The 17,284-nt window shown below is 52.1% G+C and overlaps 1 protein-coding gene across 4 annotated transcripts in view; it reads left to right on the plus strand.

Moving 5' to 3' along the window:
• LOC147911290 (uncharacterized) overlaps positions 1-17,284 on the plus strand; it is a 68,815-nt gene that overhangs the window by 9,377 nt on the left and 42,154 nt on the right. The window contains exons 2-4 of one of the 4 annotated variants that reach the window (XM_087428261.1): positions 1,456-8,732; positions 9,084-9,372; positions 16,519-16,713. The exons of the other annotated variants lie outside the window; for them this stretch is intronic. The gene's annotated coding sequence lies outside the window, so the exon portion shown is untranslated. The remainder of the gene's footprint in view (positions 1-1,455; positions 8,733-9,083; positions 9,373-16,518; positions 16,714-17,284) is intronic. 4 annotated transcript variants of the gene reach the window in all.

Below are 17,284 nucleotides of genomic sequence, written 5' to 3' on the forward strand. Positions count from 1 at the left end.
CTCAGGTTTCCTCTGCCACACCAGTCCTGCAGAATCACTACAAGTTTGGCTAGTTTCTCTTTTCCCTAGCCGAGGCTCTGACTGAGCAAGCCAGATCCTCGGCAACCAGCTAGAATCAGAAAACGCCTCCAGGGGAAAGAAAGATAAATATCCTTGCTCACATAAAAGACTTTTTCTTCTTTCTGGAATTTTAGTTGGTTGATTCTGAAGTTCTCTGATGCTCTAAAAATATATTTATAATTTATCTGGCTGTGTCCAGTTTTGCAGCAAGTGTGCTTTCCTGTCCTAGTCTCCTCTAAAACAGAAGTTCCCTTGTCATTAGTTTTTAACTCCATCTGTTATACATTGTCAATATTATTATTGTTTGGTAAAGTCATGCTTTCAATGATTTATTCAGATGTTACCCTTTTTTATCCTCACGATCCATTTTTACCTCTTAGCAGTTCTTCTATCAGTTTCTTTCTTCTTAAAGTATATTCTTTTCCACTTTTTAAGTTTTTTTCCTTGAGGAAGATTAGCCCTGGGCTAACATCTGTGCCAGTCTTCCTCTATTTTGTATGTGGGTCACCACCATGGCATGGCTGATGAGTGTTGTAGATCCACTCTTGGGATCCAAACCCACGAACCCAGGCCTTGGAAACGGAGCGTGCTGAACTTAAACCACTACACCAGGTGGCTGGCCCCCTTAAAGTATATTCTTTAGAAGATCCTTAATGAGCATTTGTTGGTGGTAATACCCTTAGTAAATGTTTGCATAAAAATATCTTTAAGTCACCCTAGTTCTTGAGGTATGGTTTGATTGGATATACACTGAAAGTTCTTTTCTCTCTGTACCTGGAAGATTTATTCCAACTCTCTTTTGCCTTCCATTGTTAAGAAATGTATCATAGGTCTAAATGTAAGTCTCTGTAAGTGTTCTGTTCCTCTGTGGAGCTTTGAATATCTTCTTTTGTATTTAGTGTTCTTTGGTTTCCCTGGATGGATCTGGCTCTAGATTTTTTTTTTTTTAGTTGTGCTTGAGATGTATTCAGCTGCCTGAATCTAGAGTAGGAGTCTTTTATCAATTCTGTAAATTACTGTTATTATGTCTGAATATTCCTTTAAATCATATATATATTTATATTATTTAATTCAAATATATATAAACATACTTATACATATTCATTATATATTCATTAAATATATATTTATATTATTTAACTCAATATATTATTCAGTCTAGTGATTTGTATTATTCAAAAAATATACATATATTATTTATATATGTAGATTCCTGTACTTACTGTTTGTACTGGGAGAAACACAGAAGAGATAGAAACAGACTGGATTAGTCTTGTCTGAACTCCTATCACGTAGGACTTGAATCATTCAACAAATGAGCCATTAATGGCGGCTATACCACTGGGATCACTTCTCCTTCCTTACCATCGCCTCCCCTCTCTGCTCCCACTCTAGTTCCAGGGCAAGTTACCTGTGGCTCCTGAGTGCTGCTCCTTGGCCTGGAAGGGCCTTCCTTCGCGCCATCCACCCTGTGAGCTCACCTTACCCTTCAAGACTCGACTCCAGTGATGCCTCCTTGGGAAGCCCTCCCTGACGTTCTATCTCCCCAGACCTGCTCTAGGCCACCACCCTGCCTCCTGCCAACGTCCATCACTGCCTGGCACCTTGCTGGGCCCCCTTGTCTGGACTTCATGTCCAGCCCAGCCCCTCAGGAGGGGAGGAAATGCTTAGGCTCAGGGCAATGGAGCAGATTCCTGGACTGTGGTGACACTGCCCACCCCAGGAGAGGTCATTCTTTGGGCCTCTTCCAGCTTGGGCCCAATGCAGCTCAGGGGGAGCTAGGACACAGGGAGGCTGGCTCTGGGCTCAGCAGATCACAGGGTGGGCCTAGGGAAAAGGCACAGGGGGCCACACAGAGAGGCTCGGGGCAAAACTCCAAGTCGACAATACCCTTGCTAAGGGCAGCAGGGGCCAAAGGCAGCTGCGCAGGCCGCAGGACGTGCTGGCGAGACTTTCATCTGCTCAGAGAGTCCCAGGGCTGGATAGAAGGAACTCAGGAGGCCCATCTGAGGTGGAGGCCACCTCGGGGGCATGCAAGCAGAAGCTGAGGGTCCCACAGCAAGTGGAATCTGAAGAGGTGACTCGCAAACTCCTTGCGGCTCTAACGTCTCCGAGTTGGAAGTCAGTCCCCTCAGTCACAGCCTCTAGCTGCCCCCTCACAAGGCTGTGCCTCTCAAACACCGCTCCCAAGGAGAGTGGAGGCTGAGGGTGAAGGCAACCTCCTACCCCTGAGAACCGTTGTGATCACAGCCTCCCACAAGGGGCCAAGGATGATGAGAAAGGGACAGAGGGACTGACCCACACGACTTCCCCTCGGATGCTGAACATGCTTGTGATTCACCAGGCCAATCAGTATCTGTCCCCATCCTCCACTCCTCTCCCCAAAAGGACATGTCAGTGTTTACTATGACATCCACAGACACATCAAGGGCATCTGGGAAGAATCATGTGTACATCTGGAGAGAAGGGCACTGTGAAAACCAGTAATATCTGCATCCATGTGTGCAGATACTGACATCCGCATACAGCTGTCACATTCCTCCAGCAGCCCTGGAATACTCTGCAGTCACGCTGGCAGATTTTGGCACATGGTAGCCAAACCAACTTGTGGTGTCCCCAAGTGCCACCACTGCTGGGGCCTACCATGAGGGTGGGAGGAGGCAGGGTGCCATGCCCCATCTCACAAAAGTCTGGCTGGTGTCCAGGAGGGTCTCACAGCCTTCGACAATCATGCCCCCCATGGCTATGTTTTCCTGGATGCTCTCTGTTTCATTTACTTCATTGTGCATTATCCTGTGGAGAGAGAAAATGTCAGAGACAGGCTGCCCCCACCTCTCAGCGAGAAGGTAATGCCAGGCCTCTGGCCAGACCTAGGAAGAAAGCCTAGGATTCTCAGGTGGATCCTGTGTTCACAAAGGGGGAGAGAGCATGCATATTGAATGCCCGCTCTGCCGGGCACTCTAGGGGCATGATCTCCCATCATCCTTTTGATAGCCCAAGGAGACAGGTGTTGGAAATGTAAATGGAGATTAATAGCTAGAAAGCAGGTCTGATTTAAGTCTGAACCACGTGGAACAGAGATGGCAAAACTGGGAGGACAGGAGTACTGGAAACAACTTTTCTTCATTACTCTGATCTCCACACCACTACTGGGCTTATCTCCATCCATAGAACTCCACCCACCCATCCTTCCTCAGGGCCTTTGCACTTAATGTCTCCACCCCTCCCCCAATGCACTTTATACAGTTGCTTCCTTAATGTTCGGGCCCTGGAATGACTTAGTTTTGGAGCACCTGGCAATCCAGCTGGCTCACGGAAAGACTGACTCCATTAGGCTCCAGCACGTCTTGGGGGGAGCAAGACACATCTTGCCCCTTAATCTAGAAAGAAGGACAACTCTCTTATTTGTCCTGTTCTGACTGCCGCAACACCCCTCCTCCAGGAGGTGGCGCCATTTAACTGCTTTTTAAAAATAGCATTGGCGGTGGGGCCGGCCCCGTGGCTTAGCGGTTAAGTGTGCAAGCTCCGCTACCGGTGGCCCGGGTTCGGATCCCCGGTGCTCACCAACGCACCGCTTCTCCAGCCATGCTGGGGACGCGTCCCACATACAGCAACTAGAAGGATGTGCAACTATGACACACAAATATCTACTGGGGCTTTGGGGAAAAAAAGGAGGAGGATTGGCAATAGATGATAGCTCAGAGCCGGTCTTCCTCAGCAAAAGAAAAAAAGGAGGATTACCATGGATGTTAGCTCAGGGCTGATCTTCCTTACCAAAAAAAAAAAAATAGCAGTGGTGGGAAAAGAAGCCTGTGAGTTACCAACTTTGCTAAGAGCCTTGGTGGGTTTTCAGGAGTCTTAGGAGGTTAGTAATCATGTGGGGAGGAGCTTCTGGAGAAATTACCCCACCTACTCCAAGAAAAGCACAAAACCTCTTATTTGTCTGCTGATGCCTCAAATTCTACAACCACGACCAGATCACCAAGAGGGCTGGTTAATGTGTGTGGTAGTAGACACTGTCCAGTTTAACCCTCCCAGCAATGAGAGATGACACTGGTCGAGCTGGATCTCTAATTAATGAACTCAGCGTGATGAGCAAATTACTGGGCCCCTCCGACCCTCAGTTTGCTCACCTGTAGAAGGTCGGAGTGAGGATGGAAGAGAATGCATTTCACTTGCTGACCTCAGGCCCAGCACATGGCAGGCGCTTGAGTAAAGGGCCGTGATCGCTGTTGCTAGTATCACTGGTTGCAAAGGTGTTATTATAAAACTATTATTATCCGTTGTTTTCTGGTTATCAGACTGGGGCATGGAGATGGGGTCTCTTCCTTAGGAGCCTCAGTCTGTCTCTCCCAGCAATGCTCTTCTCAGCAGCCCAGGCCCTAGCCCTCTTCTGGAAGGGACGGGGCACAGGGAGGCACCTTTCAAGGATATGCTAGTTCCCTGGATAGGGATTCATATTTGGAGGTGAGCAAAAGTAAGCAGAACCATTTCTTTTGACGAGGGTGGGGATTTTGCTGAGGAGGGCTGTATTTGCTACAAACAAGGGGGCGATCCCAGAGTAGCAACACTAGTTTCACTGTTAGACAAGTGCCAGCTGCAGCTGCTCAGGACTCCTGCCAGCCCCGGCTGGGGTTTGTGCTGAAAGCCACACCGTCCAGGCAGCTGGGGAGGAGTTCCCAGGGCCACAGGCTCCCGGGGGAACTGGAAGTGACGACCTGGGTTACAGTGAGCCCAACAGATGAGATTCAGGAGAAAAAGCGGGACAAAGGCCAGAGGTAGGAGAGACCCAGCCCCAGGCGAGGAGTGTTTCTGAGCACAGCCAGAGAGGGTTGGTTATCTGATGGCTTCATGCCTGGCTGGGAGCTTTCCTCAGTCCCCCAAGGGGAGAGAGGAGCATGAAAGGGCTGCTGTCAGGGCGATGGGAAAACTCACTTCTGTGCCATTAAGGTTGTGTTCAGGCCAGATGCAGGTGATCAGGTGGAACAAAGGATGAGTAGGCTTTGGGAAAGGGGATCAGAATCTTAGGATAAATGCCTTGGCACCCATGTGCCTTCCTCGCAACTGCCCGCACCGGGACAGGGCATCCCACAGGGATGAGGAGCCTCGCTGGAGCCCCAAGTCTTCTCCTTGGGGAAGTGTGCAGGATTTGGCTCCTTGGGGTATGAGAGGACTGGGGTCCCCACCCCACAATGGTTTCTGTTAGTCTGCAATCACGCTCTGATTACATCTGCTCCCTGAATGAACCTCCACTCCGGGGCCTGTGCTCTGCCCTAGTCCAGCCTGGTCCTCCCACTGCCAGGCTGGGAGACATGGCCCTACTGGCTGCCTTTTGCTGGACACGGGAAGACATTTAGGGCACTGAGTGGTTGGCAGGGCTGGGGACTGTACCCCACATGCTGCAGAACCACACTCCCTTGCAGCTTCTGGCAGCCCATCACTGCGTATGAGGCTGCTCATCATCTCTTGGCCTCCATAAGGTGCAGACCCCAGGGCTCAGCTCTTGGTACGCACCTCGTTCCTGCCTAAACTCACTCCCTGGTGATCGCACCACTCATGTGACTTTAAATACCACCTCTGACCTGATGGCTCCTGAATGGCTCACTCCCTTACACTCCAGACCCAAACGCCCTCCTCCCTTCTTGTCCTCTCCACCACTGTTGTCCATCTCAAGTTCAACACGCCCCCAGTAAAGCTCCAATGAAGCAAGAAAGACTTCCCCTCCACACCTGCCCCTCCTGCACCTTTCCCCATCTTGGTTAGCAGCAACTCCAACCTTCTGCTTGCTCAACCAAAAACTCTCGAATCACTCTTGACTCCCATCTTCTCTCTCCCCACATCTAATGCATCAGAAAATCCTGTTGTTTCCATCTTCAAAACACACCCAGAATCTGAACCTCCTGCTCACCTTCATACCACCACCTGGTGTAGGCCACCGTCAACTGCTGCCTGTGCTGTTGTAGGCGCCTCCTCCCTGATCCCTCTGCTTCTGCCCCGGCAGAGGAAGTTTCCCCCTGGGCTTTGGGGACTGAAAGAGGGGCAGCAGAGGGGCCTTGACCAGAGGGCTGGGGCCTCTGACACTGGACAAGTCATGGGCTTGTCCACCCATGACACTGCCTGCTGTTGACTGCAGCCTTTGGCACTTGAAGGCCCATCACCCAGGACCCCCTCTGGGGCTCCTATACCACAGGTTGTGACACACTGGCACTGGAGAACAGAGGAAGTTGGCAGAGTGCCTGTGAGTCCCTTGGCGGATCCCCACCCTGGCAGGTGGGCCCACGTGAGTGCTCATGGCCCTTCCTCGAACCCCATCTGTGCCAGGGACAGCACACCACCCACACAATCCCACCAAGTGCCCCCTTGGCTTGAGCTGTGAACTCCTCAGATTGCTCCGTGTCCCTGCTTCCAGGTGGGACAGGCTGGGGGTCCCCCAACACCCACCCCTTGGGATCCTAACCTGAACATGACATTTTACCATCTGGGGCTCAGCAAACTCCCGCTGGGGAGCATCCTCAGCCCTGGCCTGTCCACCGGGGGGGGCACCTGGGAGCTGAGTTCACCCAGACAGCACCCCCAGTTTAGCCCTGGCGTTCTCCAAGCTGTTGGCTCGATGTGCTCGTGAAAAGTGGGCCAGGATCTCGTGCAGTGTCAGAATGTGCCTGGGAATCTGCAGCAGGGAGAGGAAGGGGGACAGGGACAGAGGCAAGGATGGGGAAGGACAGAGGGACAGGGAGACAAAGGCAAGGAGAGAGACAGTGATGAAACAAGTCAGAGATATAGCAACAATGGAGAGAGGGAGAGAGAGACACCAAGTGGACGGAGAATGGTACTCGCAGCTCCCAGCACTCCCATGAGCAGGGCTGAGGACGGACACCCACAGCACTTCTGATCTCAGACTCTAATGTGGAGGTTCTTCCAGGGTCTTGTCTGGGCCAAGAGCCCAGAGCTTGAGGCTCTAAGCCGGCAAGCAGAAGGGCCTGGAGGTGGGCTCAGTACCAGGAGCTCCCCCTCACCTTCCCACACTGCCTGCTCTGTGAAGCTGGACAGGCCTGCGGTCCACTGGGTCAGGGGCTGGCTCTAACTCCATTCTCCAGGCAGCCCAGACCTGGGGCCTGTTAGGGCCTGGGGCCTCCTGGCCATGGCCCCCTGGTGCCCCCAGTTGTGGCTTCCTCCCAGCTGGGGCCGTCACTGCCATGGCCCCCCAGCAGGCTCCCCAGCCATGCGCCCTCAAGGACAGGGCTAGGTGCCAGCTGGAGCATGGGGTCAGTGAGGAAGGTCTCCAGAACTATCTCCTTGCAGTCAGTTTGGCCTCATAGTGCTTCAGCAGCTTGTCAAAGTCACTGTTCTGCTTGCAGTGGGCCAGGATCTGCAGGCTGTACTGGTGGCTGGAGACCAACACCTGATAGAAATTGACCATGGGCAGCAGGATGGCCAACAGGTCTGCTCGGTGGGATGCCCCACAAGCCCTTGGTCACCCAGCCCCACCCACGGAGGTCATGGCCAGGCTCAGACCTCCCACCCAGAGACACCCTTGCCTTTGGGGATGACTCTGGCACCACTGCCCTATCCAGGGCCAGATAGGTGGCCTCAGGCATCAGGACAACATCAGAGTCACAGATCTTTATAGAGATGGGGCCCCGACTAGTCTGACTCCTGTGTATTGGAAGGTCGGAGAGGGCTATTGTGGGTGCTGTGGTGTGCCTCGCCGCCTGAAGGGTCTGAAGGGCCACCCAGCTCTGGAGCTTTGGGGGGGTTGGCTGAGGTCTCTGTGGTAAGTGAATTGCAGCTCCACATCCCCCTTGGCCCTTTCCCCCCCATGAGGCCTCCCTCCCAGAGTGCCCCGCCAGTGACAGAAGTGACCCATCCGAGGTCATAAGGTGAGTCAGTAGCTGGCTTGGAACCAGGTCTCCTGAGTCCCCCATTCCAGTGCTTCCCCCACATGACATGCCCTCCCGAGTCTCGTCCCCTCAGCTGCCTGTCCACTTATCCACGTGTCCCTGTCCTTCCATGCCTCCCAAGGTTCAGCAACTTGGGTCTGAGGCTGGCCTGCTCTGTCCCAACCTCTTGGAAACACAGTCCCCTGCCTTCCAGCCCCGGAAAGCCCAGCCAATCTCCCCAAACCTGCCCTTCAGTACTTGATTGGCAGGGATGGGTCCACTGAAACCTCTGCTTATAAACTCCATTGAAAAAGAGAAACATGCCTCCTTTGCGATAAACTCTAAGTGGGAGCTTACACAGGGCATTCCACTACCCAAGGGACGGCACCTTCAACCACGTAACTACAGGAAGTGCAGACCTCGTCTTTCTAGGGCCGCTTCCCATTGTGACCTTGGGGAAAAGTGGGGCTCTCTGACTTAGGGAAAGTGAACAACAAAATGTCACACTCAGTGTGGGAGAGGCGCAATGCAGGGGTCCTGCTGTGCAGCCCTCGGGGCCGTCAGGGCGGTTCACCCCGCTCGGAGAGCAGTGATGCAGGGTGGACGGGGTGGGAGCCTTGACCGTGCTTCTACCTTTTGTTTCAGTCATTCTACTTTTGGAAACCTGTCCCAAGGAGACGCTCTCTCATATGAACATTTCAGATGCAGAGATGAGTGTTTCTAGTAACAAAAATTTGCAACAACTTTAAGAGCCAAGGATGGGAGATGGCTGCATGGATGATGGCATGCTCACAGGTGCTGGGGATTCATACAGCCATCAAAAAGCATACTTTCAGCATGAGAAAACAATTGTGCTACAATCTTAAGTAAAAAAAAAACACATTACGATTCAAATTCAATATTCATATGTGTGACATTATGTAAATAAAAAGGGGAAAAATCCCAAGATCTGTGCATAGAAAAAATTTGAAGAAAACACAACAAAGTGTTTACAGTGGTTATCTTTGAGAAACAGAACTATGGTTGATACAGCTTTTAACATTTTCTGCTTCTCTAGATTGTCAGATTTTCTCAAATGGGTTCATATATATTATTTTTAAAAGGGAAATGTAGATAAGAAACTAAAAATATATCTCTTCCTCCTAGAAAAACAGCTTTTGCCAACTTGTCTTTCCTCTTCTGCTCCCTCTGAGGGATTCTGTGTTTTTAAGGGGCCGCTGTTACACTCCGGGAGGATGGAAGTGCCGCCAGCCTGGAGGAGTGGGCCCTGGAGAGGGACTTCTCAGGTGGAGGCCGGAGCACGAGGCCTGGGGACCTCTGCCAGGGCTGCCTGCTCATCCAGGCCCCAGTGGGCCAGCTGGAGACGCAGGCCTTCAGCCCTTGGTAGAGATCTAGTGCAAACACACGATGGCCTCACTGACAGAGGAGGCACAGGGTAAGCTCTGGCCACGGAGTTCCTGCCCCTCCAAGTGGCCCTCGCCCCCAAGTCCAGCACAGCTGAGGGGACCAGGGAGAGGGCAGGGGCTGCCACCACCGGTGGGACTCTAGCAGCAAACACCTTTCTCAAGTGACACCTTATGTGAAAACCCCATCAGCGGGATGGACTATGTAACTTGTGAGGCCCAGTGCAGAGAAAATATGCAGGACCCCTTCTTTAAAAAATGACAAAATTTCAAGATGGTGACAGCAGACCACTAATCCAAACACAGACTTTTGTAAACATGGGTCACACGCCCCAGAAGCTGGCAGAGGATGGCAGCTGCTCTTGTTGCCAAGCCCTCCTGGCACCCTCAGTGCACACCTGCTGGGGTAACCCTAAGGGATCTTAGAGGAACTCAGGGCTCTGGAGAATTCAGAGGAAATGCCACTGATGATGTGAAAAGAGCTAGGGCTTGAGACCCACGCAGAGCAGGCTCAAATCCGCCTTATGCTGCTTCTCAACTGTGTGACCTCCAGCAAGATGACTAACATCTCTGAACCTCAGGTCTTTCCCGTAAAATATGAAGGTGAAATGAGGTCACCCCTGTATGTAATGGGAAAATTTGAGGGCTTGGTGCAGAGAAGGTGCTTAGTAAATGCTAGCTCTCCACCACCCCCTTTTGGGGGAAAACTTAGAAAAGCAAAAACACCCAGATTCTCCCAAGCACCTGCCCTGTCACCACCTAAAGAGCCGTGGGGAACATGCCTCCTCACTGGCAGCTTAGCACCAGGCTGGGTAATGGGTCTCTGAGCATCCTCCAGCCACATTGCCGTGGCTCCCCTCCCAGCACCCTTTTCCCTGCCCATGCTACCCGGCCAGCCAGCTCCAGAACACAGCCCGAGTCTCCTCTCCTAGGATGAGCTGTAAGGATGCCAGAGAGACTTTTGCTACTTCCTGCAGCCCCCTCCCCTCCCAACTGTTCCTCCTCTGCCCCTGCTCAACACCCTCAGCTCCTACCACCCTGGAGACCTGGGAACCTCCCCAATGTGTCTGGGATTTGAGCTGAACGACAGAATGGAAGCCAAAGGGACTCTGTCATACACCCCATTTGTGGACAGGCAAACAGGCTCAGAGAGAAAGAGTGAAACCCCTGGGAGTCAGGGCAGCCCCAGCCTAGAAGCCTGTCCCCCTCTTCCTGCAGTGGTCTCTGTCTTTCTCTGCCACATCAGATGCCCCTCCCTGGTCCCTTTCTCCACGTGTGTTCTCTGCTCCATCTCTCTGTGATGACCCAGCACTTTGGCTGTTGGAGGCCCCTGGTGTTGTCCTCCTTGGGGAGCTGTCACAGGGGACTGTGCCCTCTCCCAGCAGTTTGTGCACTGAGGGCAAACCCCCACCCTGGGGTCTCACTGAGTACAATAAGAGCAGGGGGTGGAAGGTGCTGAGTGGGCGCAGAGACAACCCTGAGCTGTGTGGCAGACGTCCAAAGATAGTAGCTCAGGAAATCACAAACATGCCACAGAGCCAACTCGCCTCCCTTTTCAGGGCATGTGGCTTTGTCCCCTCAAGACCACTTGTTGAACTGCAGGATGAATGGGCTCTGACCATTGAGCCTATGGAGCACTTTGAGAGCAAAATGGGACAGTTACCCAATCTCCACTTTCGGGTTGCTAAAACTACCCCGGCCTGTGCTTGAAGAGCTGCTGAAAATATCTAATGGATGCAGGCTTTTCTGTTTTTTCAATTCTCTGAGAACCTTGGCACATGAAATAATGACTGTTCTTGGATCTGAACTCTAAAGAGCTAAGGGACTCACACACACACGCTTGTGGAGAGCTCAGAGACTCGTGGATGCCCAGTCAGCACCCTCACTGCCCTCATGTCAGCACCCCCATCCCAGTCTGCTCTCTTGGCCAGTTCTGGGATTTGCACGTGGTATTCTTTTCTCTTTAGGATGGCAGGGTGTGTGTGTGTGTGTGTAAATGTAGTCTGTATGTTAAACTGATGGCGCTCTTCTCAGAGACATCTACAGGACACCTACTCCCCAGGGACCAGAGCAAAAACCAGATGCAGTCAGGTCAGGCTCTCTGCTCCCTGCAAAAGCAGCACTGGTAGTCTGGGAGCCTAATTTAAGGATCGGGCCGGGTGGGCAAAGCTCTGGAAAGCTGTGAGCCTGGGGACCCTGCAGAAGCCTTGGGACACGGCCCACCCCTGCTACGAGCCAGTGTCAGGTTGGCGGCAGGAGCGCCAGCCCCACTGACCTCGCAGAGGCTGCCTTTCCCTTATCCTGCAGGTCCCTTCTGGGGATGCATTTGCTTTGGATCTGGGTTGGCTTGGCTAACATCCAAGCTTGCTCAGTTGACCTTTGTCAACGATGGCCGTGGAGAGTTGGGACTTTGGCTTATACCCCAACTCTCCGGCTACAGTCTAGCTCTGGCTGCCCAACCTGGCCCAATGCCTGGCATCTCAGCTGAGCCCTGCCCACTTGCCACCCCACAGTCTGGCCTTCTTGGCCCATCACAGTCGAACCCTCGTTTGCCACACCCCTTAGGTGCACTGCTCGTTGGCTCCTGCCCCACCCCACTCCCCTCTCTAGAGACAGTGTCTTTAATCCGGAATTCATTTAGTCAGTGCAGTCATTGATGGAGGAATTAGTCCATGGTTTTCTCTCTTTTGTTAGCAGTCAAGGTTTTGCTAAAGATCTCTGTACTTCTTTCTTTTTAAACAGCTGCCACACAACTCAGTTCTCTCTCCTTCATTCTCGATTCCCTCTGACCTGTTCCAAGCCTAAGAGATGCCCATCTCTGTCTCCCTTTGTGCCAATCCTGTCAGCATGTCCTGATGGAGTCTCTGTGGTGGGCACCATGCTGGGCACGGGTGAGACACAGCCAGAGGTGGATAAGTCAGATCCCTTCCCTGGAGGAGCTTCCAGCCTAAGAAGCGGGTCAGATACCCACAGAGGTAACTTATACTCCAACAAGGTGAGGCCAGACCAGAGGTGCACACCTCCTGCAGTGGGAGGGTCTCACCATGGAAGCCACAAGCGCTACCCAGAGGTTTAGCAGGACAAAAAAGGAGCCCAATTGGGCTGGCCTTGTGGTGTAGTGGTCAAGAGCACACGCTCTGCTGCTGGCGGCCTGGGGTTCTCATCCCGGGCCTGCACCCATGCACCGCTCGTCAGGCTATGCTGTGGTGGCATCCCATATAAAAGTGGAGGAAAATGGGCACAGATGTTAGCCCAGGGCCAGTCTTCCTCAGCATCAAGAGGAGGATTGGCGTGGATATTTGTTGAAGGCTGATCTTTCTCACACACACAAAAAGGAGCCCAGCAGGTGTGTTATAGAATGGAAGGAATTGGAGCAGAGGGGATGGTGTGAACAAAGATGCAGAGTACGACAGGGTGTTGAGTGCAGGGCAGCAGGGGTGGGGATGGCAGGAGGAACATGGGAAACAGGACTCAAGGCACAGAGTGGGCCCTGCAGAGGGGCTGACTGGGGAGGGGTCAAGGCGGCCCTCTCCATGACAAAGTTGGTTTGCAAACCTGATTCCTCGGCTACAGTTTTACCTTAAACCCTGAATTAAGATCTCTGCAGTTTCTTGCAGAGTCAGGCTTCCAGGATTCTGAGTGCTTCCAAGCCAGGAAAATCCCACGACCATCTCTAAACTCCTACCCTGCCTTCTAGGGTTGCTTGAGCGGTCCCAACTTACTTCCAATCATAAATGGGAGAAAAATAGCTATTAAAACAATGAAATGGTGCCAAACTGAAGATTCTAGAGGAGGGGAGGATTCTTCTCAGAGGAGGATGCTCCCTTTGTTTTAGATGGTCCTTGGAGCTTTCTGGTTACAAAAGATGAGGTCCAAGAGGCCTGTTAGGTGGGAGAGAAGAGACTGAGCAAAGCTGGATAGTTTTGCTTAATAAATTTTGTGCAGACTTTTGTTTATGTGTCATCTCCCATTACCTCTAGGAAGAGATGGCTATGGGTGGAGGCTCCAGGGCTGGAGAATATAGAGGGAGTAGAGACAGGGCCGATGTCCTCGAAGTGTGACCTGTGAACAGCCCGCTTAGAAGGGCCTAATACCTGGTTTAAAGCTTCGCTGTTGCTGCCCTGAAATTCTTAAGAGCACTGCACTTTCATTTTGCACTGGGCCCAGCAAAGTATTTAGCTGGTCCTGAAAAAAGGTATAGAGAATCGTATATTGTTAAATGATTAACCACCAGCTCTCTCAAATAAAAACTCTGACTGGTAGCACCGGCCGATTTCCATGGTGTAAACATTCCTACCTTGGCCCATTTTAAGCTACCGAAGGGTGAATAACAAGCTTGCAAGATTCTTGAAAATTTCACAAGTGACTTGCAAGTTGGTATGAGCCAGCTCCAGCACATCACTGGACGGGGACGAGGGTCTTGGCAGATAGAGGGATTATGAACACCCCCACCACCAACAAAATGGCAGTTGGGAGCGTCTGGAGAGAGGCCAGTGTGAGGAGAGGAGGTCAGCAAGAAATCCCTGTAGCAGAAAAGGCTGAGTGACAGGAGGGCAGGTATGTCTTCTATTCACATTTAAGCTGTTTTCTGTTTCAGTACTGGAAAACCCCTTGACTGTATCTAAACCATTCAGAAAGTCTGGTCCATACTTGGCTGGTGTCAGGGGCTTGGGGACTGAAGGAGGAGCCAGTTGGGTGTCATTAGGGCTTTCCTGGATACTCTGGTTCTCCTCCTGGTACAAGGCAGGACTGTACAGCCCAGGCCCCTGAAGTCCGGGTGTGGTCATGTGACTCACTTTGTCCAGTGAAACATGAGCAGAGCTGTCAGGCATGATTTGTCATGATCCTTCCCCTGCCATGGGACTGGTGAATTTCCTGATGGTGGAGCCCCATCAGACTGAGTCCCTGTCTCTGAGTGAGAATGTTGTGGAGCAGAACACACAATGGACACACAATGTGAGAGAGAAAGCAATCTTTGTTGTTTATGCCACTGAGATTCGGAGGCTGTTTGTAATTGCAGCAGAATCTAGCTCCACCTGATGGGCACGTGGAGTGACCACACGGGGGCAAGGAGCAGTCAAGACTGAGTGAAGACAGCCACTGTGAGAAGTGATATTAGAAGTCAGGAGAGCAGAATTGGAAACCAGACATGGCTAGGAAAATGGAAGACCCTGAAAATCCTCAGGAATATGTGGGATGGGGTTTGAGGAAGTTTTCTGGCTATCAGGTGGACCATGAGAGCTTGACGCCATCCAGGTGACACAGTGGTTCCTGAACATGCACCTTTTAGATGGCCCATCTCCCCAGCAAGGAAGGAATCAGTTGTGGGGCAGGTACAGGTCAAGGATCTACAGCCAGGAGACCCAAGGTTAAGCCTGGATTCCAGCGCTGGAAGTGACCTTGGATAAGTCCCTTCCTCTTCTGTGGACATCAGAGTTCTCAGATCCCTCCCAGCTCTGACGTTCTAAGACACTCTGTCTTTGTCATGGGCGTCAATCATCACTTACTTGTCTCCTTGGCACCTCCTGCCTACCTGATGGCCTACTTCCTGGGAAATGTGCTCTGTTTCACCTTCCTGGAGCCCCTCCAGAGCACACAGCTGCCCTCTGCCCTGCAGGATGTGGATGTGTGTGTGTGTGTGTGTGTGTGTGTGTGTTAGAGAGAGAGAGAGAGAAAGAGAGAGACTATAGCCAGAAAGCTTTACCAAGCTGATCTTTTAAAGTCTTGTTTAAAGAAATCGTTTGCCCTGGAGAGTAATGTACTCAGTTGGAAACGTTGTTCCAAATTCCCACCAAAAAGGCCTCTGCTGCCACACTGACACACACACACACACACACACACATATACACACATACACTTTCACTCAAAACTGACCAGTTTGGTGCTCTCCAGCACCAGAGAGGGCCCTGCCCTTTGCATCCACCCCTTCTCTGGCCTATCAACCCCCGAAACCTTTCAAGGTCATATGCGACATGAACCCGCACCCTCTTTGGCCATAAAGTGACTCATTTTCTACCTGGGTTCACACCGAAAGCTCTATTATGGTGCCAGTCACACTTTACCACAATCAGACCTTAAGTGTAGAAACTTCCATCTCTTACTGCCTACCACAGAGCCTGATGTCCATTCATTCATCAAGCCCCTACAGAGTACCTACTATGTGCGAGGCAGAAGGGACACAGTGATAAAGGACACTCCTGCCTTCAAGGAGGTCCCACCAGGCTGGATGGGGGACAGACACCCAAGGACCTGGCTCTGACGTGGCATGCTGAGGGTGGGAAAGCCGAGGGAGCAGGGGACGTGGAGCACATTCTGTGATGAGAGTCCCCAGGAGGAGGCATTCGAGCTTGGTAGGATTCCACCAGGCAAGAAAGCGTGGGGGTGGCAGGAGCACTCCAAACAGAAGCCCCAGCATGTGCCAAGGCCAAGAGGTGCACAGCTCATGACCAGGGACACTGGCTGGAGCCCAAAGTGATGGGGAAAGAGGAGCCTGGGGCAGAGGATGAGGCAGTGGTCAGCTGATCTTAGGCAGTTAGTGAACGAGTGATTGAGTGAATGAATGACACCCTTGATCATGAAGCCACTAATCTGGTGCTGGTCCCTAGACCTATTCCCTGGTCCCTAACAAGGACTCAACTTGGCTTCAGGGATATGTGTAGGGCTAGGATAGATCTCAGAATGAACCAGATGGTTTAGACATGGGACAAGCCCTCATCCCAGGAGCCATGTGAGAAGAGGCTACGAGTGGCAAGACTGGCAAGTAGACACTCAGACCTGGGTTCTAGTCCTGGCTCTGCAACCTCCCACCTGTGTGAGCTTGGGCAGGTGACTTGAGTTCTCTGAACCTGCTTCATCTTTTGATCCTATGAAGATGGCTATGGGGACTGACTAAGGAAGCTTGTCTGACAGTGCCTGGTGCAGGGTAGAGGAGGTGTGTGGAATCTTAAACTTTTGTTCAAGCTCAAGTTCCAAGCTGATGTGACCATTAGTTCAGAGCTTGGCAGCGGTACCATAAGGTGGAATTGGAAACTTTGGATCTTTGAACATTCCAGGCAGAGCTGGCTTCAAGGGCGTGTGATGGGGTTCTATGCTCAGAAGGCCCAATGCTTGGGGCTTCAAGTTCTGCAGTTGCCACCCTGAAGTTCTTAATCATTTCTCTTTGAATTTGTTTTCACGAGTAACATCTGATGGAACAATGGAGCACTCCCCAGGGGCGTGGAGCCTCAGCCCTCATGTGTTACTGCCTCCTGCTGCCTCCCTGGGATGGTTTCTCAGCTGCTCGCTCCCCAAACGCCGGCACCCCAGAACCCATGACCTCGTCTACCCTCTGGGAGGAAATGGGTTCAGTCAGCCAGGAAGACACACCTCCCACTGTGAGTCACCCTCCACCCTCTGCAGGGGCCTCGGGGTAGGTGCAGAAAGGGTGAGTGTAGTGCACACCCGATGGTGTCTCAGGGCAGAGTGAGAAGACAGTGTCTGGCACTAGGTGGGTGACTCAGCACGGGCATCTTGCCCACCCCTCATCTAGGTACCAATTGTATCATGGCACAGAGGTTAGAGGAGGTTGGAGGTTGAAATTGGGGGGTCGCCTGTCTGCCATGGGTGGGTTGGTGGGCTGTGAGAAGGGGAGGTCGACTTCCCCGACTCCACCCAGGGCCTTGCATTCTTCCCTTGCATCAGGCCCTACAAATCATGCATCCGACCCTCGTTAGAATCTATGTTTCCATTTTCCCATCCTCAGCTCAGAGTCCACGGTCCTCGTGTGATGTGGCCAAATGGCTCTGAACATCTGGTGAGCATGGTGAGATGAGGGGGGAGAGGCAATCAGATCATTCGGTGCTGGGGTAGACAGCTGGTGATGGGCATCTAAGGGACAGAGAGCCAGCGCCTCCCAAGCTTTAATGTAAATGGCAATCGACTGGGATGTTGTGAAAGTGCAGATTC

This window comes from Ceratotherium simum, unplaced genomic scaffold (genome assembly GCF_057802395.1).
Source record: "Ceratotherium simum simum isolate JZ-2026a unplaced genomic scaffold, ASM5780239v1 HiC_scaffold_44, whole genome shotgun sequence".
NCBI lineage: Eukaryota > Metazoa > Chordata > Mammalia > Perissodactyla > Rhinocerotidae > Ceratotherium > Ceratotherium simum.